Genomic DNA, 26,268 nt, shown 5'->3' with positions numbered 1-26,268 from the left:
TCAATGAAGAAATTTCCAAGTCAATCTTACTTAATTGTAAAATACATTAAAAAAACAAATTTTTAGAAGCAATAAAAGTTCAGAACAATTAATATGTCTAGACGTTTATGCCAGCCTAACATGGGAATGAAGTATATATAGCAATTGAGTTCAATTAATTCCTGTTTGAGTCTACAAAAGCAGACTGAAGTCAGTTTTGGCACAGGCTAAGGAGAAATCAAATTTTCTAAAGAAGAAACCTTTTACTTGTGTGATCTGCCCAGCACTCCTCCAGTTATCTGCTTATTGATTTTTTATGAACACTTCCTGCAATTATAATCCCAACAAGTTCAGTTTAATTCATTTTAATCTTAATTACACATTTTAGACCAAGTTGCGGATTACTCCGTTATGACTTGAACTGAGAGCCAGCTGAGTGGAAGGCATTGAAGATTCTGTGAACTGATTTAAGCAAGTCATGCATTTTCATACGGAAAATTTACAGCAATAGAAAATCAAATCACATGCTTCTAAAAGCAAAATAAGGAGCACATGTCAAACGGATAAATCATATTTTGTCTTTACTTCTGTTAAGTGTTTTCACCCCCAAAGATAGTATTGAAATATTACCTTGTTTCTCTCATATCTGACAAAGGTGAAAACAAAGTTCTCTCATTTCACCATTTTGTATTATCAAATCCAGTTAGATTTACTTTTTAACTCAGAATGTCAGATAATTGTCTTTTCAAGTATCCTCTCCATACATAAGCATAATATTTATCTACATTCTAACATTACATTTTCTGGATATTGAGAATATTCACAACTGCAACCTTGTAATTGGAAATAGAGATAAGTTATAGATCAATGACTAGACTGATAACTAATTAATTTTCTTAAACATATCTTATCAAGGAACTAGTCAGCCTTTACACATCATGGAAATTAATACCTCTTATATACATGCATGTATTTATGTATTTCATTCGTTATCCATACATGATATCTTTGCAACTTGAGCAATACTCCAAGCACAGATCTAGACCTCTCAGAAAATAGGAAGAAAAGAGCCTACAGCATGGGAGAGTCTGAAGCAGGATGTAACCTTATACCGGATGCAGAAGATTTTAAAGGTGCCATAGGAGGACATAATGTAGATTAAGTTCATGAAAAAATTGGAAAGAGTTTATTGAAATAAATTAAGAAGAGCACTGGAGATCCCTCATAACAACAGCTTTTTCACCCAGAAAGACTATATAAATCCTCAATGTCAGCTAGATGAGTTCACCTGCAAGGGTAAATTAATTAATGAAATAGGTCTCCTACTGCTTAGGCTGTGACTTTCTGTTCAGAATGATCTTCAAGAATCCTGAGGAAAGACTTCTGACTCAGGCATAACAGGAAACATATTGAAGTGTTCTCTCTCCTGCATTGCAAGGATGAGAGCTTGTATCTAAAGTAATGATTTATCCTAAAAGTGAAAAGGCAAGCCAGGTACAAACCTACCCCCAGTCTTTTTTTTGACATTGACTTGTTGCATAGCAGAGAGAAAAGGAAGCTCCTGAATGCACCATAAAAGCACAAGTCAGCAGATCTTAGATCTAAGGAAAATAACAATATTCTGTATCATCTGTTTTTCTTCCAGCATCTACACATACGAAATGATATTCCAAATTACAAAAGAAAAAAAAAAGATTTATGTTTAAATGCTACAGTATAACCAGGAAAGTACAGCCATCTTGCTACAACACAGGAAAAATGGTTTATTTTCATAAGGCTGAGATACTCAGCCGTATCTCCTTCATACTCTAGAGAACTGTACCACCACCCTAAACTGATGTTGATCAAAGCTCTTATCAGGCTAATAATGCTCTAGCAATGTCAAGGAGGCTGTAGTGTCTTACCAGTTTATGCTGAGAGCAACACTGAGGCTTCCCACGCCATGGAAACATTTGAAAGATATTGAACTGCTCTATGTGAAAGCATCACACTTCTTGCTGCTTGTGTCCCTTTCCATGCAAAGTGCACACAATTTTAGGCAGTCTACATAATACATGGAAATCAATATCCACATTAATAAAAAATAATTAAGTATTATAAAAGAAAACAAGGCTTTCACAGCTGAACTGCCATGGGTAGCTATCCTGTCAGGTACTTCATCACCTATTGACAGAAACACTGAGCTGTGTGGACACGTCTAACCGCACACCTTGCATGCACACAGATGTTTTCAACCTTTATTAACAGCACAGACAGCAGATGGAAGTTTGGTATTACATTTCAATTTTATTAGCTAGGCTGAGGCTTTGAAAAAGCTGCAAAAAAATGGGGAAGCTATGCAGGAATCAGATGAGAAAAACGAGCAAATGAAACTGTTTCATAATTCATTTTCCTATGAATCACAACTTACTGTTTTGCTTTCAGGCTCCCATGGAACATTTGTCTTCTTTCCTATTCCATTGCCACTGTAAAACCCATCAAGGAAGGATATTTTCTACGTAGGCAAAACTGGCCTGAGCTTTCTGACCTTTGCATCCTCTGGGAGGGTGAACCAAGCAAAGATTTTTCAGAAAACATGATCTACAGACATAACACAGCCTTGACAGTAGAAAATTAAGCTACTTACAAGGATCCTCAAACATTCACTTACTTGCTTACCTCCTTATTAATCAAAGGCAATAGTTTTCCTAATTTTATAACAGACAACCAGTTGGTTGCTATTTCAAAATCTTTGGTTCAACATAAAATTCAAGATTTTTACCATAAAAGTTTGGCCTAGGATTACAGCTCTTTTCAGATGAATAAAAGAAATGAGCATATGCAAATTGAACTTTATGAAATGATACAGATTATTTAATACTCCTATTTTATACAGCTTAGTAAAGTCCAGAAGACTGAACAAAAATACAGAATCATTTCCTAGTTTGTGTCCTCAGAAATGACTCTACGCTTAAAAACCTATGTCAGTGAAAACAAGACTTAATACCAATGAGTTTGGGATTGGGTCTACTGTACCAAAAAGGCAACCCTGATATAAAATGCACACATTTGTTTGCAAGAATAAGAACAAGAACCTGATATTTATAGCCAAGAAATTGGCTCTTGGAATTCACACCTGCATTTTACACCTTTTGGTTTTTTAAACCAAGCAGCATTAAACTGTAAGTAAACAAAGTTGTAAAACAAAATAAAAATGAAAAATAAAAACCAGAGCAAAATTAAGAAAGTTTCAAATTAATATAAATATAAAAGTTATGTGATCCAAAAATGCTGTTATCTAAGAAGGCCATTTGCAAGTTGACCACCTTAGCCCTTTCAAAAGTAAAATCAGAGCACTTATTCCAAGTTCTATGCTACGATCACTTCAGACAAAACATCTGTACATGCTTCAGCTGCAATCTAGTTCAGAAGCAAAAGCAACCTTGAGGAAAGCGTGAAGCAACTGATGAAAAGTTGGGAAAAATAGTATTGTAGTCTCTTATGTTCTCATAATTATAGGTAATTAGAAGTAAAGAGAAAAAAATATAAATTACATTTGAGTATATTCTAAATGATCATACAAGGAAAAATAAAATGCTGTCCACATTTTCTTCAAACACCAGCTAGTTGCCAGCTTTAATAGCACTAGAAATAAGTCTTTCAACATGCCTCAAAGCCAAGTATGACACTACCCATATTCTGCAAATCCAGAAGTTCTGGAAGGTTATCATCCCTGTCATCTTCAAGCCCATGGCTACAAATATCCTGAGAAATGATTTAATGTAGAAACATTAGGGATTAGAGTTCGAGTAGTCAAAGGAACTGTAGGTAAAAAACACCAAATGCTGTAAAGCTAACTGAAAAGAAATCTCCATTTTCAATTAAACATTAAATGTCATTTAAACTCAGATAACAATTGTTATAAGCTAATAAGATATCCAGTTGCTCAAGTATGTCATCTATGAAGGAGATCAGAAATGGAAAAAAATTCCTATTTTCTGTTGTAGTTTCCCATTCATTTTCCATCTCCCACTCGGTGTAGCACAATGAATGGTCTGTGCTCACTATGTTCTTAGGAAGTTCAAGACAAGGAAGCTGAGATTTGAGTTGAACAATTTTTCAATTTAAATTTTCTTTAGGGTGTTAAACTTGAGACATTTTTAAGTAAGTGAATTCCTCACAGTTAAAGCATCAAACTTATCCCTCATTCAAATATTTGAAGGATTTTATTTATTCAACTACACGCGTGCTCTCCAGCACTCAGTACTGTATCAAACTCTCCCTTTTAATTTTTTTTCCATTCCTCCTCCAAGCACATTTAAACATAATTAAAAAACTGGTTGGTCAGCTTTTGTTGCTGTCTCAGCATCTCAGGTCTAAATTTCTTGGCAGAACTGCTTGAAAATTACCAAGAAAAACAAGTTTTTATCAGAAATCAGAAGAGCACATAGCCTTTGATGCCATTTAAGAGGATTCAGGCAGAGGGCCAACAACTCCAACTTCTTTGCTACTCTACACAGAACACTCCTGCAGAGCTCAGACTCCAGAGTCCGTAATCAGCCAGGACTACAGAGCCTGGCAACCCAACAAGGGAGTCTCAGAGCTGCTGCAATTTCTTTCCCAACACTTAGGAATTCTTGGAGCTTCAGCCCAAGTGGTGCTCTTTCATGTTAAGCAAGTAGCCACAGGCATATTAGTTTAGAATTCCATAGTTCTCAGCAAAGCCTCACGAGCTGCACTACAGTCCAAACTTTCACAGTTCCCATCCAGCTTTTTTCTAGCCACGACTTACAGATAGAAATCCTTAACTAGTTTATCAGATCCAGTTTTAAAGGGAAATAAGGGAAATTTTTGAAAGCTATCACTGGTATGGGCTTTGGTAAGCGTATAACACCACCTAAACTTAATGCAAGTCTTCAAACTGAACCTAGTTAAACAGTTTCAATACCCATTTCTTTCCTATTCTTTTCCACAAGATATAAAGATGTACTTTCATTTTTTCTTCTATCACTGAACCCATGGAACTCTTCAAAAATTTTCTACCTCCCAATAAGTTTCAGGTTTCCCCCCAGCCTCCATTCCCTTCCTATAAATTTCTACTCCAATACTGCCTTTGCCAGACACATACAAGATGCTTGGATGCCTTTTTCTTCCCCCTGGAATAAATTGCGCTAATATAGAGACTGGCAAGGTGTAACTGTTATCTAGAGAAAACTAGAGAAAAGAGTAAACCTCATAAGCACTAAGGACTTGGTTGTTAGATGCGCACATAAAAATAGTGATTTCCCTCTATTATCATGATATTTCTAATATTTTTACTGAACACACTGGAATTTAGGTAGAACGGATTCCTCTGAACATAAAACAGTCGTAAATGTAGCAGTGATCTTCATGAATTCAGTTTTATGGGTAAGCAACTACAGAAAGAACTTAGCTGATATCTTCATACTTTCTAGGAAGGCATATCAGTTAAAAAAACTGTTCCTGCAGCAGCACACCAAGAAACATCCTCTGTTATTTCTATACTTTACAATTCTTATTTCTATTTTAGTCTCTAAAGACCAAGACAAAGCTTTCTACATTTTACCTTGACAGCATTAAATATAGACAGAAACATTTATCCTACATTTGAAAAATCTTGCTGCCACTGGAAGAAATTACAGAGCTGCGATAGTGTCACACCTCCTATCATCTTTAAGGTGACATATCTGCTGAATTCCACAAATTCAAGAAGAACGAAGTCTGAAAATGACACTTTACTTGAGGTAGATTATAACTTTTAGTACAAAAAAAAAATTGCAGAGCTTGCCATACCAGCAGTATTTGAAAAATACAAATTTGCAGTTTGTGTTCATTTAGAAACTAGAATGAATCCCAGATAGCTTTACCAAAGCAAGTATGTGTATTGGAATTACATTCACGCCAATAATTAGAGAGTATTCACAGGGTCCCTATAACCTTCATATTTGGAAGGGAAGCTGCTCACATTAAATGAGTTCTGAAAGGGCAAACGTTAATCTCATTTCACCTACTGTTTCACTCAGGAAGTTACTTCTATTTGGCAGCTGGCAGTGCACAACAAATATAAATGACTAATGGTGAAGGTCATTTGCTGAATATTCTTCCTTTCTGAAAGAGATGCTTATTTCTCATCTGTATAAAATTAGAGAACTTGGCATAGCAAACAATTTCAGGACACATTCGATTACTTTATTATTATGATTATTTAAAAAGTTCTTTACAATTACAGGTCAAAATACCATCACAAGCATGATTTTTCTTTAATTGAAACTGCCATGGCTGAAACATTTCCAAGTTGCTCTTTGCAGCTGCTAGATACATCATCTCAAAGATAAAAATCTTTTCTTCCTGAGGTGCAAGACTGACATAGCACTTCAGGACTCCAAATTGGAATGGAAGCTAAACTTCGGTTTGCACATGCAAAGCAATCCAGTAAAGCCCTATGGCATGGGATTGCAACATTACTGGGCATCTAGATTTATTCAGTGTCCTAGTGATTCATTTATTCCTCAACTGTTACCTATGGCTGCATTTGAATAGTAATAATGCTGCCTAGCTGTGCGCAGATATTTTCTGTGTGGATGCAATCCCTACCCTGAGTAGGGCTGCAACTGTTTATCTCCTTTGACTCAGCCAGTGAAGACAGAGGAAAAAAAATAAGATGTTACTTTTTTCTTTTTTTTTTTTTTTAAATCACAAAGCAATCTTTTTTCACTTGTATCAGTAGACTAGTAACAAATTTTGTTCCTACAGAAAGAAGTTAAACAGAAGGGATCTGTGGATTTATTTAGTCTCAAGTTATAGCTACAAACATTGTTCTTCCCTCTGAAAGGATTGCAATGAGCTGACCCTTACATACAAAAATTATCATAGGTTGGTACTTCTGCACAACCATTCAAGCAGTAACATCCCACAGAAATCTAAGATTAATTACATACCTCAGAAGAAAGGGGATTTCCAAATAAAGACTGCTGTGACTTACCACTGAACAATTGCTGAGAAAGACACTTATCCTATATTACTATGTAGCAAAGCCTCTTTTAAGGTTGTGTAATACCTTTCATTTTCCCAACCGGTGGCCTAAAACAGCTAGATGCAAAAGCCAGCTTCCCAACCACTAGATGCAAACAGGTCAAGACAGTATGTTATTTATATATTATCCTCATATTACCCTGTTGTGATCCATTCAAAAATTCACACTTTAATACATAGAATTATACTATTGAGTACCTATTCCATAGCACATTTACTTTCTCCCATACACTTCTAAAATATTCCTTTAACAGTTCATGTCAGTAACATTCCTGAGATGAAATTCAGAGGTGTTTTTTTTTTTTTTGAGAAGTGATTGACATTTCAACAACATTACTTATCCGAATTATTTAACACGCAGAAAAAATAAAGTCTAGTAGATGACCACAGACTAAATCTGTAGAGTTCTAATCAGAGAGAAGAAAGGCAGCCAAAACCAAAAGTAGACTTTAAATTATCCACATTTGTTTTGTTTTATTTTGAATTTGTTTTAATATATCCACATGAATTTCAAGTACAATTTTCTCTCTTGAACCAAACCATTCTGTAATTAACAATTAAATTTAACTTAGAATATGCTTTTCTGCTGTGCTGCATTGATGGCTTTCTAACCAACTCCACAGAGCAGCTTGGGTCTCCAGGGAAAAAAGGAGACAATAACAGCAGTAAGAGAAGCAAAATAATTAAGTGTAAAAGATGTATAGAGCTAACCATAGAAAGGGTATTTGAGAAGATTAATCAATCAAATCAATTCACTTATTGAAGGTAAGAAGGGCTTACAAAGAGAGCTGGAACTGGTTGTACTGATGCTAGTGGCATGAAATTCAACAAGACCAAGTATCTGGTCCTGCACTTTGGTCACAACCACCTCATGCAACATTACAGGCTTGGGGCAGTGGCTAGAAGACTGTGCAGAGTAAGACAACCAGGGAATGTTGGTTGATGCTTGTAGTAGTCTATAGCAGAACTTTCAAGAACAGAGTTTGTTATTGATAATTAATTCTTAACAGCAAATGCATTTTAGAAGTATTTCAATTAGTTATCCTCCATATATACTAGCTATTCATTTTAATAATTCTCTCTTCAACACCAATGACAACTGAATTACTAAAATTTAAAGACAAAATATACATCAACACACAGTTCAAGACTCTGCCAAAGATCATGTAAAGATTTACAATATCAGTATTAAAGTATCTATGCAGCTCTTCCAGTGAAAATGCTTTGTCTTTATTTTACAGTCTCAATTTTGATTTTCTGAGTAGTATCACTGACGATGTATGTGACTCGCACAACTGATAAAGGAATAATGGAGGGATTATAATAAGGATTACAAGAAAGGAAATAGAGCATATAAGACAAAAAGTTGATGCCATTCACAGTCTTACCTGGAACTTGTTTTTGACCTTATTTTCTTGGTATCTAATTCTTTATCATTATTATGCTGCATCAGCAACTTAAATTTATCACTGTCAGATTTTGAATAGCATCTAGAATGCAATTATGTGCCTCGTGATACGTTAACAGCAACAAGGAAATTAATTTGGTATTCTGAACTGACCCTATGGGGGATAGTACAAGGACAGGGCCTTATGAGAAAAAATGGCTTGCTTGTTCTAAACTAAACCACAGAAAGTACAAGTTTTCATTAAATCTCAAACTTAAACACATGGATCCTCACTAATGCATAATCATACGTAAAGAACAATCTTACGCTGTATGTCTCCATCTCTATACAGCATTTATCAAATAATATTTTATCCTCCTTATGCCCATCAATTTCTTTCTATAAGAAAAGCCATAGGCAACTTATTTCCCTAACTTCAGAAAATCTCATGGGCTAGCAAACCCTTAGCAATATATAAGAAAAATCAAGTTGAATCAACCAAAATCACTGCTTCCAAACTGCAATACATAATAACTCTTGGCATTGATGGTATATATATGTCTTTTCCCCCTCTTCCCCAACTCTTTTAAATCTTTGCAGAAAGTATTTCTATCGTAAGTCAACTATACATTATTGTCTTGTATGTTCTAGTCAAATTCTAGATACACAATGACAAAACAGATTCAAGAGGTCCTGAGATATACAAGAAAAAGCAATGAAAAACCTACATCTGTAGATCAGAAGAGGCCATTTCATAGAACAGCATGGGTTGGAAGGGACAAAGATCATCAGGCTCCAATCCCTTCCTTCAGATAAGGCTGTGAACCTCGATATCTAATGCTACACCAATCTGCTCAGGGCTCCAACCTGGCTTTGAACATCTCCAAGGATAGGGCATCTACAACCTCTCTGAGCAGACTGTTCCATCAATCATATATCACTGATTCATGCAATGATTCATTGATAACAGGACAACTATTAATACAAAATAAGTATGGACACTGGCAAAAAAAAAAAAAAGGATGAAAACATTGAGGAGACTGTTTAAAAATCAAATGCTTTCAGCAATCAATTCCGGTGACATACTTCATTATAGCATGTACTAAACCTTAAACAGAAAAAAAAAACCCTGAAATTTGTTTTCTTAAACAAATCTGCTGCATGGTTCACAAACATGGGAAGCTCAAAGACACACATCTAAATATCTAGCATTTTAGAAGATCCATGAAGAATAATACACCTAGTCTTCCTTTTGACAGGTAAGCATAGTTACTTCACAGCTTTTCTACAGTACTGATAGATACCATCAGATCCCTTATTTTCCATCTGTAATTACAAGTGCACATCTGCTGTGGTAACATAGAGAATGTGTCACATCAGAAAGAGTAGGTTTGCCCTATGAATGTGCAGTAACCCAGCTGTCAAATCCTGGAAAGTACCTTTCAGCAGCACAATTCACCATTTACCTTCACTTGTATCCTGGAAACAAGAAAAAGAGATTTCCCTACTACATACTGTAGCACACCTCAGAGAAAACTACAATCGAGGAAGTCTTGGAGAAGTGAGAGGTAATAATGACTCTGGAGGGTGTAATTACATTAACAAAACTACGCTGATAAACCCATGCTAATAGTAGCATCATGCAGTTCATTTGCTAATTGCCTGATCAAGGAAGAATCAAGCTCCTGCAGAAATGAACTAATCACTTTGAAAACACCCTACTGTTCAGTCCAGCTACATTAATTCCTCTTGTGGTAAAGCAACAGCTCTTTTGACCAGTTCTACTGAATGCTGTGAGCTAGATGCTTTGTAAATGTTATAAGGCTTCTCCGCCCTTCCTCATTACTTTCACTAATTAATCTGAATGGGATTTTGTAAAAGAGTGAGAATAGTAACTGTAAACTATCCCATAGCATTCAACAGTCATTCAGCACTGGCTTGAGTTGCTTTCACAGCCACTGCAATTTCAGAAAATTCCATTAAGAATTAATACAGAAGAATATTGCAGCACCTAATTAAGTCACATCAGTTGGAAGCACAGGGTGGTCTTATGTAATGAGATAGGAACAAGTTGTGGGTTTTCTTTTATTTTGAAACACAGTATTTTCAGAAGAGCATTGAATTTCATTAGCTCCGTTCAAGAAATTCTCAAGGGACTCAGAATTGTTTTTATACACAGAAGAGGATCCTGAGAGGAGACCTCGTTTCTCTTCACAAGGATCTGAAAGGAACTTGTAGCAAGGTGGAGCTGGCCTCTTCCAGAAAACTAGCAAAAAGGATGAGATGTAACAGCTTCAAGCTGTGCCAGTGGAAATTCAGGTTAGATATCAGGGAAAAGTTATTCTCCAAAAGAGTGGTCAAGTATTGGAGCAGACTGCCCAAGGAGGTGGTGGAGTCACTGCTCCCAGAGGTGTTCAAGAAATGTGCAGATGTGGCAACTTCAGGACATGGTTTAGTGGCCATAGTGGTGATGAGCTGATGGCTGGACTAGAAAATCATACTAGCCTTGTTCAACTTTAATGATTTTACAGTCACACAAGAGAATCTAATTCCTGTTTATAAGTATCTGAAGGGTGGACATCAAATGGATGAAGCCAGGCTCTTTTCAGCAGTGTGCAGCAATACGAAGAGGGTTCTGACAACTTAATTATTCTAAACGATCAAAATTCACTTACAAATACAAATTTACAAGCTCTACAGGGAAGAAGCTCTAAGCTTAAGAATTCGGGATTAATTTTGTTTAAATATCTCAACCACACTGAAAGAAAAATGCAACATTTTTTTTTGGATATTCATTTATCCCGTCTTATTTGTGCACTTAAAAGAAATGGTCAAAACTTATTGAAGCAGAGTCTAAACTTTGTCACAATTTCCCCCCCCCTTCTCTCCCATGCATTACAGCATTAGGGATATTTGCATCAAATAGCAATTTAAATCCTTGGAAGACTGATCTATACACAGCTTACTTTTCCTAATCTTACAAAAATAATATTAAAATAATGCCATTTAAGCCAAGTGTATAAACGTGACAGAAACTCTTCATTACCAGGGTGTTTTTTTTCTGCTTAGAACTGAAATCTTATCTTCTATAAAACTGCAAAAACTCATCCAAGAACTGTGTATTTCAAAGTTGAACTATACATGGATTTTCATTTAGCCAGCTTTCTTCTAACTGAAAGTCCTGCTCTCCCTCTTTCTCACCTCCAAAGCTAAAAATCCTGGATTTTCCTGTAATTACATAATCATGTAAGATACAAGTCTTAAGCGGAGCTAAGGGTGTTACACAAATTAAACTGAACTGCCAAAGAAAGGAGAGTAACTGTTGAACAATATCATCATAATTTCTCCTCCCTATAGCTGTACACCTTTTTCAGTATGAAATATTAATAGATGTTTCAAGATTTAGACAATGGTAGTTGAGCTCAATTCATACTGAGTTAGTGAGCTTTTAGAGAGAACTACACAAAGTGTCCTTTTGCCATTAATAATGCATTCAGAGTTATTAATGCAAGGGTTTTATTGCAAGTTGCTGGTCAGGAAAAGAAAAGTGTTGAGATTAATCTTGACATTGCTTTGCAGTCTCATTTTGAATAGCAAAGCAGATCCATAAATAAGCATTTTACCACAGTCCCATTGGTTTAACCTAACAAAAGACTTAGCTAAAGACAGTTGGTAACACAACAGAATAGTAAATGGATACTGCCTAACATTGGTACATTTTACATAATTTCGTAGTACAGACTGGCACTTAGATCTAAATATGCCTTTGAGATTAAGACAATGGATTTGACAAGTAACTAAAACATGTACAAGTAAGCTCCCAATTGTTCTTTCTTCAGCGTCATAGCAATGTTAGCTCAAAGGATATCACTCAAAAACTAATTGATGAAAATTCTGTAAACCATACTGAGATCTTAAATTTTAGAATATATAAATTAGAAAATGAGACATTGAGGCACATTTAAAAGGAGCCACACTGCTATAAGAGTCTTTTCTGAATTAAATGAACATTTCTACTAGTATTCCAAGGCTTGAATTTAACACAAAATAATTGGCTGATTCCCTTCAGGAGCAACCAATGGGAGATGGATCTAGTCTTATCCTCTGCCAAAGGTTCTAAAAAAAAAAAATTTTTTTGAAAGGTTTTTGTTTGTTTGTTTTCTTTTTTTTTTTTTTTTTTTAATTCTCCTCACTCTGACTGCCTTCATCACTTAATTCCTCTGGACAATGAAAGACCATTTTATCTCACAAAGGCAAATGCTGAGCTATGCCTGACAAATCAGTATCATTATTTTCTTAAGAATTCTTTGAAACAGTTAACATAAAATAGAATTAAAAATTGCATAACTGATTTCCAACTAGTCAAGAAAGCCGTAATTCTAAATTCCTAATTAAATCCCTATCAAAGTGGGTGGAGACTTCTGCCTGAAAAATGTTACAGTACTAGTAAAAAATCATTTGTTTCATATCACATTTAACAACAAAACCAAACCACCAAAAAAGCAGATATTCAGCTTTCTGGATTAAGACAGACCAACACGGATAACATTGCCGTGAGAGTTTGCTGTAGACAATAATCAGAAACAAGATGTTGATGCAACTGACAGAAATCTCACATTACAAGCCTCCAACCTGAAGAGAGACTTCAATTGTTTTGTTATCTCTGGCTGACCTGAAAGATAGAGTCTCCACCCCCAGGAGATTTTCAGAAGCTGGCTCAGAACAGCTACAGCCCCACTGTAGCTGACTCTGCTTTGAGCAGAGGGGTAAAACTAGATGATCCCTTTCAGCCTCAGGGATTCTGTCACCAACTACTATTGCTTTTCTTCTGGTTGATTTTGTCAGCTTTCTATGCCATCTTATTGTGAATTTTCTCCACTTAAACATCTTCCTCTTAATCTCAGTATTGGTTGAAACAGTGAGCAATTCATAGCATAAAATAAACAGTTTCATTCACACTGACAGGAGCTCTTTATCACAAGAGCTGAGGAGGCTTGACAAGATTTCAATTAAATAGACACTGGCTGCCTACAGGCAACTTATTCCAGACATACAATTGCACCATGTTATTAACACACCTTCCTCTTGGCCTCCTTTTTTGTCAGGAGACCAACAAATTAAAAATATATAGGAATATTAGAAGTTTAACTGTTTTTAACAGTCCCCAGCACAAATCTGTATGAACAGATCACCTGAAGGGACCTTTAAAACAACTTAATAAGCAAAGCTGATCTCAAGTTCCAAAATAATGGCTTGTAAGGCAAGCTTAATTACACCTTAACCAATAAATAATCAGCAGATAAAATATATTGCCTAAGTAAACATGTCTAAGCATTGAATGCAACTGCAAGCTGAGATGGTATTTAATCTAAGAGAAGTTGATTGACATACTTCAGAAAGCCATAGAGGTTATGGAAAAGTCAAAACCAATCTTCAATTACAGCAAAAAGGTTGAAGATGAATTCAAATGACACCTTTTTGTTTTTATTATTTAAAAAAGACAGCACTCACATAGCCTTTGAGAACTTGATTACAACTCTCTTTTCAGTACATTTTAATGAGTTCTTACACTTGTTTTCAATCACCCAGAGCTGCAGGAAGAAGATCAGAAATCCAGGGACAGCTCCAGCACGCTTGCACGAATGGTTTTTACAGTAATCAGTAATAATTAAACATATGGACACTTTAGTCAGTTTATGTCAAGTTTTTGCCCAAGTATTTTGATTTAATTTCAGAGACATCAGTAATAATCACCTTCTCTAGCTTACATGTTCCATGGAGCATTGTTCAAGTTTGAAAAAGAGCCTAAAAAAGAACCCTCACTCAAGCTTCCCCCTTCCCTCAGTGCACAGAGAAAAGCTGAACACTTGTTTGATTTTCCTATTAGCAAACTGACTGATAATCTAACAGGGACCACAAGACCTTGCTGATCATTTCCAGTCACTAGCAGAAAAGAAGATGGATGCAGAGTAATTAATAGTTTGCACTTCACGTGCTTTAATTCACTTCAGCATTTAGCAGAAAGACTGGCAAAAAAGAAAAGCAACTTCAATACTGTGCCCTTATGGAGAACATAGCAGTAATGGAACTACTTAAAGGTAACACCAATATTGATCAGCACCAGCTTACTATTACTCCTCACTGCATTTAACAACATGATAGAACTTGTGCACATCCTTTTACTATCTGCCATTTGTGAAGTTGTATTTTAAATAACAGTCCTAACAGATGAAAAATTCCATTTTACTTAAAAATTACGGAGTACTAATTTCTTAAAGTATCTCTAGATATTGCAAATTTATTTTAGATACACAGTAGGAATTAAATTTTATACAACAAGAAAGATTGGCAACACATTTTGCCCATTTTTGGAGCTATTTCTGAAAATCTTATCTATTATATATACTTATGAAAATTTTATGCTTAAAACTTTTTAAATCAGTCTTCATCTTCTATGTTTTCATCTTTGTACCTACCAAATCCTTCCTCTGTACAGTATTAAATCTAAGGACAAAGAACAAACAAAAAAATGCTTGCTTGTTTTCTGTGAAAATAGGGAAGGAAATATTCTGAAAGGTAGTACAACTGAGTCCTCATTTCTAGTCAACCATCTCAATTTTAAACATTACGCTGAACATTTTTTCTAATGCCCAATATCAGATGGTGAACATTCTCATGCAGCTCAAATTTTTTTTATACAACTTTAAAAGTTACGTTATGTTTAATTACAGCTACATTGCATTAGTAATGATAAAGCAGCACAGTTCTACAGAGGAATTTCTTCGAGGGATTCTGATATGGCTTCTAACAAAGTTAATTTGACTGGATGTATTTAACAGCATGATTAAATGGAGTAATCTGTATACTGTCACAAATCAGCTCTAACACCACACAGCATGACTGCCAGTAAAGTTGACTAAATACTCTGGTGAACAGTATTTCAGGAAGAGAGGCGCACCTTTTTTCTTAACTACAACATTACATGTTAGATAAGTCAAAATGCTATCAAAAAAAGCATGTCTACTTAGATATGTCATCATATCTAAGCAGGTTACTGGCAGACCAACTCAGCTGATATCCTTGCATGGAAGTTAAGTCTATCGCTATTTTTTCCTGGCTATCAAAATTCCAGGTTAGGATAAAATACATCTCCTTTTATCAAATGGTACCCTATTTGTGGAAACAAGTATTTAAGAGAATCACAGAACAAGGTAAGTGAAAAGAATATATTCAATACAAATTCATAAGGCATACACAAGATTCCCAGCAGAATCTCAAACTTGTAATTTCTCCAGTCTCAGTTTTAAAAGCCATTGTAATTATGAAATCATCACTATTTACCCAAAGAATCTTTTGAGCAGTTCTTTGCTGTTTACCATTTCTTCGGCATTTAATCTTTGCAACCCACAAGTCATTACTCATCATTTGTATTATACTCCTGCATTGCCTAAGCCTGCCTTTATTGATATAGAACATCAGAAAAAAAAAAAGCTATGTCAAAATCTGTATACAAACCAGAGAACAAATAGAAAGGTTTTACATTCTTTTGGGTATTTTAATTATATCTACTGTCAGGTACTATCTTTCATACAAATTTATGAGCACATTCTTTATAATAGTTTTATTTTATATATATAGTCTCTGCAGGAACTGTATTATGAGCTGTTACAGTCAGAGTACATGACAAGTGTCATTCGTTCAGCATACCCAATTTGCCTACCAGTAATTTTTCAAAAGAAAAATCACAGGTCCCTTTTCATCACAATATTAACATTTAGTATATGCTTGGACTCATGACTTGGATGTTGTTTTTTTTTTTTTTTAATGTGAGATTATGATATTATTTGTGAAGTTCTTGACAGTGATGGCAGAGGAGACTGCTTAAGCACAAGTCAGGTCATTTGAGTTCGGTCATACTTTTTCCTAAGTTGTTGGTTGTTTTTTTTTCTGTGCAACCAATTCACTGAAAGATTCCAAATGGATGCTGCCAACTTGCGCTTGCTCTAAAGTTTTCTAAAACTGAGAGTAAAACTCCTCCAGCCATACTACAGATGTGCAAGCTTCATCCTCTTTGGGCTAGGCATCAATAAAAGCATCCTAAAAACATTCATTCATTTATTTCAGTCAAAATGAACTGGCAAAGACCTGCTGTTTACCAGATTTGAACTAGTTTCTTTTGCCTCTAGTACATAGTTAAACAAAAAGTTTCATCTGCCAGACCTGAGTGGTTAGCAAATCTTTTGAAGGGGACTAAATGTTACAGCAGGACTCGGTCCCATTCTTCCTTTAAGTTATCAGTAGAGCACATATGCCCATAGAGCAAATAGATTCAGCCTACAAAAGAATTATAGAGAAGTAAAACACTATGATAAATATACACAGCAGCACGCAGCTCCAGAGGGACAGAAGGAGATTAGCAGTCATTTTATTCTCAATATGGCAAAACATTAGTATGCTGAGGTATATTGACTGTATTGAACACAGAATTGAATTTTAAACACATCAGATGGAATTGTCAAGCCTACCAATAAAATATTTCAATCCTTTCAGAGGAAGGAAGTTCAGTTGTAAAATTACAGATGGTTAAGTCTAAATTATTCAAATTTAAATGTATTTTGCAAGGATTGACTGCATTTCTTTTCCATGGACAATCTCAGCTTCTGTCAATTCAACTTGCATTCAAAATGCACCTTCATGTAAAATATATAGAGTATGAAGTATGTATTCTTAGGTAATATAGTTTTGTGAAGGTTGACTACATTAGTCATAAGCTGTCCCAAAACATTGAATTCAAAGGACTTTTTCTCCCTGAAATAGAACTAAAGCATTACTGAAATTGAACACTTGAGATGGAGTAGTCAGATTTTAAAAATGATTTCTGCCACCATTTTGCACTTAGGCTAAATGCAACCTTCCAAATATCCTACACACAGTGCCTGTAATATTTTTCTAAACTGGAAAGTTTAACTTCATTGAGGTTAAGTTCTGTTTGTAATGACAGTAATTACAGACCTTTCAAACCAAACTGTGACTGTTTAATGGAAATAAGCTGTTCATCCATTTTAACACACACATACAACACACTGCACAGGATGACATCAGAAATATTATGACCAAAAAATACTTCAATACATTAGGGCAATCAAAACCAATTCCATTAGTAATTTTAACTATTTTAAGAGCAGATTCGAGTCTGCATTAGAATTAAATTATAAGTGATGTTCATTTAACTGTTCATTTCCCACATTCCCCTCTCCATATATGTCTATATGTCTATGCTGATTAAAATGAATATTTGGTGAAATTACTAAAAAAGTACCTAAACAAGAGTTCAACCATCTAGCTGCACCAAACATCATTGTCATTTGTCACATTTATAAAAGTCAAGTTTTATAAGTTACTATAAAAAATAACAAAGCAATGATTGAATATATAAATCAATGTTAAATTATCCACTTATTTTCTTCTATTTTGTCAAAAAAATATTAGTGACAGCTACACCTAAAAAAATTATCTGATATTCTTCACAGAGGTAGATTTCACACTGCACGATGCTGTCAGCTCAAACTGATGAAAAAAAACAAACCTCAACAAAGCCTGAATCTGTTTTCAAGCTTCATGTACCTCCTGTGTCTTCCTATGAACAGCTTTCCTGTACTGCAAGTTTCAGCCATTGCCTTTTACAAGCTTCAGGAATGGAATAAACTTGTTTTTCTTCCTCCTTAGTCATAACTCTCTAGTTATGACTGTTACAAGTCATCTCTCTATATAACATACTAGGACTTCTTTTGTTTTGGGTCATTGCCAGTTCTTTCCATTCCAAGTTTATGATTTGAACCACCTTTAAAATTCTTTGAAATCTATCGTGCAAGGCTTCAGTACATCTTGTATACAAGACCCTCCTGAGGAAACTATGCTAGCAGTACAATGCCTTTTTTCTTTAGGCAACAGCTAGTTTTTGTATCGACTCAAAGCATTGTACCAAGACTAAAACTCTTGATGTGAACATCATGTCAGTTCTCACAGACTACTGCATTCACAAAACTGCTGGCTGCATTACATACAGTATTTTTAATTCCTAGTTCTCACAATGATACTTTAATCTATAGTCAAAAAAAAAAAAGCCTTTTAACATGAGAACATCACTCACCTTTAAGTCACAGGCCTCTCTTCATTGCAAAAGGCCTGATTGCATTTTACTATTCTACTCTTGTGTTTTATTCATTTTTCTGTCACAGTATCACCTTCACTTGTAACACCAACATTTTCTAAAGTTACCAGTCTACATGGACTCAAGACACTTGCTTTTCCAAGTTTCCAGACAATCTTCTATTAATGTAGTAATTTAAATAAGCCTCAGCAAAATGTAACAGTTAGGAGTTCCTCAACATTTGACTAAAAGATGACAGTTAAACCAGGCAAACCTGGAGTCTGGCACAGCTCCCAGTAAGACCCAAATGGTCTGCTGCCATGCCCTCATGGCTCTGTTGCTCTGCCCCAGGTGTGCAACTGCTACTGAGCACCAACCAAACATCAGTGCATGATGAACACCGTCTAGACTGAACACAGGGCACGGGGAGGGCTCAGCCCAGCAGTAACTCACATGATAGCAAGTTTGTGGGTTTTGATACTTAAGCTAAACACAGTCCAGTGAACAGAAGATGCAGCTGTGCTTTCCATTGTGATAAAGGAATTTGAGAATAGGTTTCAATATTAAAGAAAACCCAACATTTTCTTTGGCTCATTTGTGGCTTCATTTCAGTCAACATAAATACATCAACTGAAAATTTTCAAATGCATAAAATGGCAATCCAAATCATGACCATGTCTCTTCAGTAGACTTTTATAAGCCCTGTGTCACTGGAGGGAAAGATCCCTCACTTGCTAATTCCACTGCTTTTTGGCAGTATACACATTTCTAAACAGCTTTTTCAAGGATAAAGCACAGGAAGAGTAGAACTTAATCCAAAGTTTGACAAACACCTTGAGAACTCACTGTGAATTGAAACCACTGCCATCAAACAAACTGTGTATGTTACTTTCTGCAAAATGAGGTCACATATCCCTCAAGTTTAATGGTTTTGTTGCCCTGTTTTGTACGTTCTAAATGAAAGTATAAAATGTATCAGATTGTTACTTACATCGATTAACTATAGTATATATTTTATGAGGGCTACTCCAGAAGTAATGCATGCTATTTTATTTCATTGGACCAGAGCATCAGAGGCAGATGTTAGTGGTATGGCAATAGAGGTTGAACCTTCCCACTAATTCCCCCATTACATTTTGTTTCCACGCAAAAGATGGCAGCAGAGAGGGAGTCAGACAAAACGGCTTCTGACGTGGAAGTGCATATGAAGCAAAGGTACACCACTGAATTCCTCCATGCAGTAAAAATGGCAGCCATCAACATTCACTGAACATTTATGGAGACCAAACAATGGATGTGAGCAAAGCGAGGGGTGAGTGGTGCATTTCAGGAGCAGAGATGGTGGGTCATCTGCTCTAGTGTATGTTATTACAAGTGCAGCATGCAGGTTCTTGCTCATGGCAAGTGAAAAAGCATAGCTAATGGCGGAGACTGCTGCAAAAGAGTGTTTTGTGGTTGAGAACTTGGTCTATTAAATAGTGTGATTGTGCTCTTCGTATCCATTCCATGAAAATAGCGAGGCATTAATTTTCAAGTAACCTTTCCAGATAATGGCCCTAGACAATTGCTCTTCACTAAATGCAGCCCAGACAAGCCACAAGCTTGAACACACGTGACTTAAGGTGGTACCCCATTCTCACAGTGGAATTTATTAGACAGGTTTAAGACTTACCTGACTTGAACGACTTCAGCAGCAGGAAACTCTCCCTTGAGTCATGTTCTCAGTTATACAGATAAACCATTTCTACAAGTACATCAACATCGGGCAGGCTCTAATTAAAGCAGTTATCCAGTCTAGCCATAAATTGCTCAGTAGCTGCCATTTCACATCTTCCAAATTATATTCCTAAAACAAACACAGAAATGATCATTAAAAAAACATTCTATTTTCAGGGTAGGGTCAATACAGAACAGACATTCACATCACTTTTCATCTATGACATTTCAGGACATTATTCTTGTGCCAAACTAGCAGCAGCAGTTACAATCAACACATCTTGCCAACATATGGAATGTCAGCTTCAAGTCTGAAATTATTCTCTTGTTCATCTTCAACTCTAGTTTATTTTATCAGTTAGGTTTTAGTAATTTACAGCAGTAAGACATTTGCAATCCAAAGCTTTTTACATAAATTAAAAAAAACTCATTTTCTTTTCAGTATTTTTAATTAATCTGTGGAGATTAGGAAAATGTTACAAGTATTTTGATCCAATTTAAAAGCAGAGTTTCCTCCAAAGCTTTCCTTTTTGGAGTGGGGCTGAAGAGAATGAGAACAAGTGCTGAATTTTCAGATTTTAAGTTTTAGAAGATAATCTGTTTAGCATCACCTGTGATTCAAAGTAGCCAGGCGATTTTTTCCTTACATTAATACCATTACTCTCAGTGTTATATGCTGAGTAACAACAATGCTTCATGTCCAATAACCTAACTTACTGGTTGTCATGGTGTTAAAGCTGCCTTTTTTATCACCTATAAAAGTACATAAAATCACTGGACAGATATTTCAGTAAGAGATAATAAATGCCAAAAGAAAAAGCCAAAACAAGTATTTTTCTCTGCCAACCAAGTCATTTCAAACTTGAAGAGTGGAAAACTATGGCAACATAAAAGTAGGGATAAATTAAGACTACTGTATCTGTCACCCAAACCAATATAAATGTAACTAACAACAGGTAATCATTAAATACAAAAGTATCTTTAAACACGAAATGCATTAAGTTGTGTTTCCTGCTCTGACAGCAGCAGTGACTTGTCAAAACAGAACAGCTTTTACTGTGCAATCTATAACAAACCTCAACCTGTTGGCAAATATCTTCCATTTTTCCTTTTCTGAACCACTATTATCAAATAACAAGATCTTTCCTCACAGCTTATTAATGATTCACATTCATTCTTAGGACTGAACAGTAAGTTCTGCTTCTTGTTTTTTTCTTTTTTTTTTTTGTTTTGTTTGTTGTTTTTATATATATAATGTGTCTCTCCCCCCAGTCAATAGACAGAATTTTTTTAAGAATCACTTTGGAAAGTACAGGTACCATAACTGCAAGGATAGCTTAGTCTTCTCAACAGAATAATCCACAGCAACTTTATGAATTCAAACTTGCATTCGTTTAGCTTCTCATTAACTCATTTATCACTTACATTATAGAATTAGCACTATCTTTTTTGCACTGCTCCCAGAAGTGGAAGCAATCTGAATAATCAGTCTTGAGGCAAGAGAGGGAAATTAATATCTTCCTCAAACACAAAATTATGCTTGCTTAATAGCTTTTTTCTTAAAAAAAAAAAAAAAGAATAAAGGAATAAAGAAATGAATACTATTCATTTAAGTCTTTTACATCTTAACAGCTTTTTATGCTATCATTATATAAATTATTTCATTTTCAGTGCACTTCAGTTTTATTATCGAACATAGTAATGCCCCAAAACATGACTTTAGGGGTGTAAAAAACACCATTTCACAGAGATAAGAAAAAATACCACCCAGACCTATACTGTTTGCTGGATTTCATCAGTTCTTTGACCAAATTAGTTACAATGTTACTGATTTTCTTTCATTTGTTTCTACTTTCATTCTGAATTTGCTTTTACTGCTTGAGGGTAGACAGATCACCTGCATTTCAAATCATGAAGTGATACCATTGCATGCAATCAGCTAAACAAAGAAACATTTTTCCTTTGTATTAATAATCAACAACCCACATGCTTGATGTCTCCATAGATTAATATGGCAAGTATTTTACATGCAGAAACAAAGATGACAGCCAATTAGTTTTTTTATTTTGTGGTGGGCTGTTTTTTGTTGTTGTTGTTATTGTTGTTGTTAGATTTAATATCTTCCACTAAAGTCATGCCCGTTTTCTTCTGCCTCTATTGGACTCAGTTCTGGAGACACCAAGGAGCTGCAGTATTTTCTGACACTGATCGATGGAAATGCTCAGCACCACAGCCAGATGTCTATTAATCTTCTAATTTTCCCTACTGCAGATTTTTATGGTTTTCATCTTTGCACTGCTTATTCCTATTCATAGTTTAATTATCTATTTCCTTTATTTCCTAGAGTTAAGGTTCAATAAGCTCATTTTCTCTTCAAACTTGATTCAAGATTCTTTACAGATTTTCCTACATTCTTACTAAATACTACTTACAGTTTCAATAGAAGTTACTTAAACACCTAGATCTATAAATACAGCAGGAACAAATGCATTTTAAAGGCAGTTCAACACAACCTGGCCCAACAAACTGAAAAACCCAATTTCTTCTCCAAGTGGGCTGCTTAGCCCCCAGACCACCTTCTGGTTCCCTTGCAGCTAGAAAACAAACATGAGCTCCCTGAAGGGTTGCTGTACCTGATTTGCCCCTTCAAATAGTCTATAACTTCTGGTAATGCGTCCCTTGACCAAGGAAAATCCACAATGCAGATCTTGTACACTCCAAGTACTCTGTCTAATTAATGAGTGTGGAACCAGTCTCTCCGCATATATTCCCATTTGACATTACAAGAGCACAGATTTGTAGAATCCTTAGAGTTGGAAGGGACTTTTAAGAAGGCCATCTAGTCCAGCTGCCCCACAATAAACAGGGATACCACAGCTAGATCAAGTTGCCAAGGGCCTTAGCCAGCCTGTCCCAGTAAGTCTCCAGGGACAGAGCACCAACCACATCTCTGGGTGACCAGTTCCAGTGCCTCATCACTCTCACTGTATAAGAGTTTTTCTTTATATCCAACTTAAATCTACCTTCTTTAAGCTTGAAAAGATATTGTAAATCTATACGTCCGGCTCAGGTAAACTAGAAGGATGAAAGGCACGTTGAAATCACTGAATCTTGGCAGCCCCTACCTGGTCTCAACTTTATTAGTTATATTTATGATGGCAATGATCTTAAGTTCATACAAGACTACTGAGAGGAAGTACTATACCTAAGATGACCCCATCTTGAAAGACTTGCAGTCTAAGCTGACACATCATATACTGTGAGTTCTTTCATTCCTCTTATTTATAAATAAAGAGAGAGTGGAAAAGCAACAGATGAAAATTTGAGATGGATTTCAGAAATCAAGGGAAAAAACAAAAGGTAAAAAATTACCAGACAAAAGGGGTGTTACCTTTTCTTTTGAGTGGACAAAAGATAACAAACAATTCAGATGTGAAGAGACACAGGCAAGAACAGATACAAGTAGCAATAGATAAAGTCTCATCAAAAGCATGGGAGTTTTAACTCTGCTCTCTATTCATGCTCCAACTCATCCTACACCTCCAGTGATAGTCATAGGGTACGTCTAGAAGATCTTTTTCTGTGCAAATCTTCCTCTGTGCCATCTATCCTTTCTCAGGAGAAATGTAATAACAGATATTGGTTTATTCCAGTACTAAACAAGTTAAGCTAGCAGTGAAAATATTGCCTTTGAGTATTCAACATTTCCCAAGGACGTTATTATTGAGTAATAAAGGAGAAAGCATTAGAAAATGGCATAAGCAGTTTTAATGATTGGGGAATCATACAGGTGAATGCTGAAATGGATTTAGTGGGGCATGAAACCACCAGCTCCAAATGGGAACGTTCAGATCACATCGTGTTCAACAAGCATCAAATTGGAAGTGGGTGAGAATAAAGCAATTGACAAGCAGCAGCATTTTCAAAGTTTAAATCCAATTTTTCCCCACATGAAGCAATACTAAACTAGGAGTAAAATTAAGTCATGGTAGAACGAGGTCATATGTAAAGGAACATCAGAGCTAGTGCATTTAAACAAATTGTTTTATTAAAAAGCTAAGCAATGCAAAATTAGGGAAGAAGTTCAACACATCCAAATACATCTGAAGAATATCATTAACCTTGTTACAATGGTTACCATAACAAAGTAATTATGAAAGACCCAGATAGTTTAGTCTCTGCACTTGCGTTGAGGCTTTGTATTAATATTTAATGCATAGTAATGATGTAGGGCTAAAACTAAGGTTCAAAAGTGATACAACGATTTTGATTCTCAAGCAAATCCAGTTTGCTCTAAGCATCATAAACTATTATTCAAGTATTTTCCATACTAAAAAATATTCCAGATACTCACTGTATATTAATACAGATTCATAGATCCATACACAGAATCTAATACAAGATTAATTTACCAGGTACTTGTTCAAATTGCACTTCAGTTCCTCTGTGTTAGTTTACTTGGACAGCAAAGCACACTCCACACCAAAAAATGACCTTTCTAGACAATGCTTTAGTAACAGAGCACAATGAACTATTTCCTCCCAGATCACTTTTCTTCCCCTAGCTCTCCCAGCAGACAGTGATCAGTCAACAGCCTTCACTCCTGAAGACATGTCCGCATGGGTACAGATCTTTCCTGACACAGGACTGCTCTTCTAATATCTGAACTGAAAGAAATATATTTCACCTTACTTTCCAGAACTTGAATCCAGTAGTTGTCTGTACTGGAAGTGCAGAGTCACAACTTGAACAGGTGATTGAGCACCAGCTGAGAAGACAGGGCCAAGCCAGGGGAACTCAGGTGCATGCAATGCACTGAGTGGCCAGAAGGGCTGGAGCCAGGATCCATCCCTTCCCTGATCTCATTGAAGGGTTGGCAATGGAAGTGAAGTGTTTCTTCTTGAGGCCTCTGCCTACTAAAGGACCATAGGAGCCTTCTAAGGTAAGCAGATCCTTTCCCTGCTTCTGCACCTACTGCTACTACATCTGAGCAGACTATCCCTAAGGTACCTTGCTACTCCTTCCATCTCATAACACTGTTCTAAATCAGAACTTCCTTTCCAGACCCAAACAATGCCTGGAAACAGCCAATTGTGCAGAATTCCTTAGAAATCATCTTGCACATAATGCAAGCGTACAATCAGATCCTATCTCAAATTACATAAATGTATTGTCAACTGTCTTTTCACTGTCTAAGCAATGATGTTATCTAAAGGCACTGCATTACATGAGAGCATTCCCATAGTTACCTTGACTGCAGAAAAATCAGGTTACAAAGAACACAGTCCCAGTGCTATTCTTTTCTTTTCCATACACCACACTGCCCAAAGATATCTTACACCCAGAGGACCACTGTCAAAACTGTTTCTTGGAAATAAGGAGCTGGCTTCAGGTCATTTGGATTCCAAGTTACACTAGGAAGCAATCCATTGGGAAATGACTCAAGTTCTTAAGTGAGCAGAGTAGTTCTTGCAATACCCTTCTTTTCATCTTTGGCTAAGTAAAACTGCTAGTCCTGAGCACACATGCTGAGCATGGCAACAACATCAGAATTACATGGAGGGTTTTCTGAATCATGTTGTGCATTGTTTACCTATTGTAGCCTGCTGTTTTACTGCCAAAGCACTCATTTCAAGAGCAATTTCTTGTTTCTTGTGCCCTTGTGGTTATCACTGATCTAATTGAGGACTTAACTTCACAGATAGAAACAGGAAATGCATATGATGTAGGCTTCTTTCTTTCAGAACTTAATAAAGCTGCTGCACCTGTCTTATTCTATTTATGAGTATGAAGTTGCTTTTTCCATAGTAACTCTGGATGAGAAAGCTGAGTAATTGGAATAGGTTTTACTTCATATTTCTGATGCTACTTCAGTATTTTAAAAGCATGTAGTGAATAACAGTTAAATAAAGATAGCTTATGAAATGGATCAGGATTAATGAAATACAACAAAACACATACACCAGCCAAATCATCCTGAGTTTTAATAAATCATCTGATAAAA

General features: G+C 35.8%; 1 protein-coding gene across 8 annotated transcripts in view; it reads right to left on the bottom strand.

Annotated features, from left to right (window-relative positions):
- The window catches only part of TFPI (tissue factor pathway inhibitor), a 210,293-nt gene that overhangs the window by 110,255 nt on the left and 73,770 nt on the right, over positions 1-26,268 (bottom strand). For all 8 annotated transcript variants that reach the window (XM_090144375.1, XM_090144371.1, XM_031604400.2 and 5 more), the window contains one exon: positions 20,221-20,394. The gene's annotated coding sequence lies outside the window, so the exon portion shown is untranslated. The remainder of the gene's footprint in view (positions 1-20,220; positions 20,395-26,268) is intronic.

The sequence above is a fragment of the Phasianus colchicus genome, chromosome 7 (genome assembly GCF_987193195.1).
Source record: "Phasianus colchicus chromosome 7, bPhaCol1.hap1.1, whole genome shotgun sequence".
NCBI classification, from domain to species: domain Eukaryota; kingdom Metazoa; phylum Chordata; class Aves; order Galliformes; family Phasianidae; genus Phasianus; species Phasianus colchicus.
This window is presented reverse-complemented; position numbering and strand designations above follow the sequence as displayed.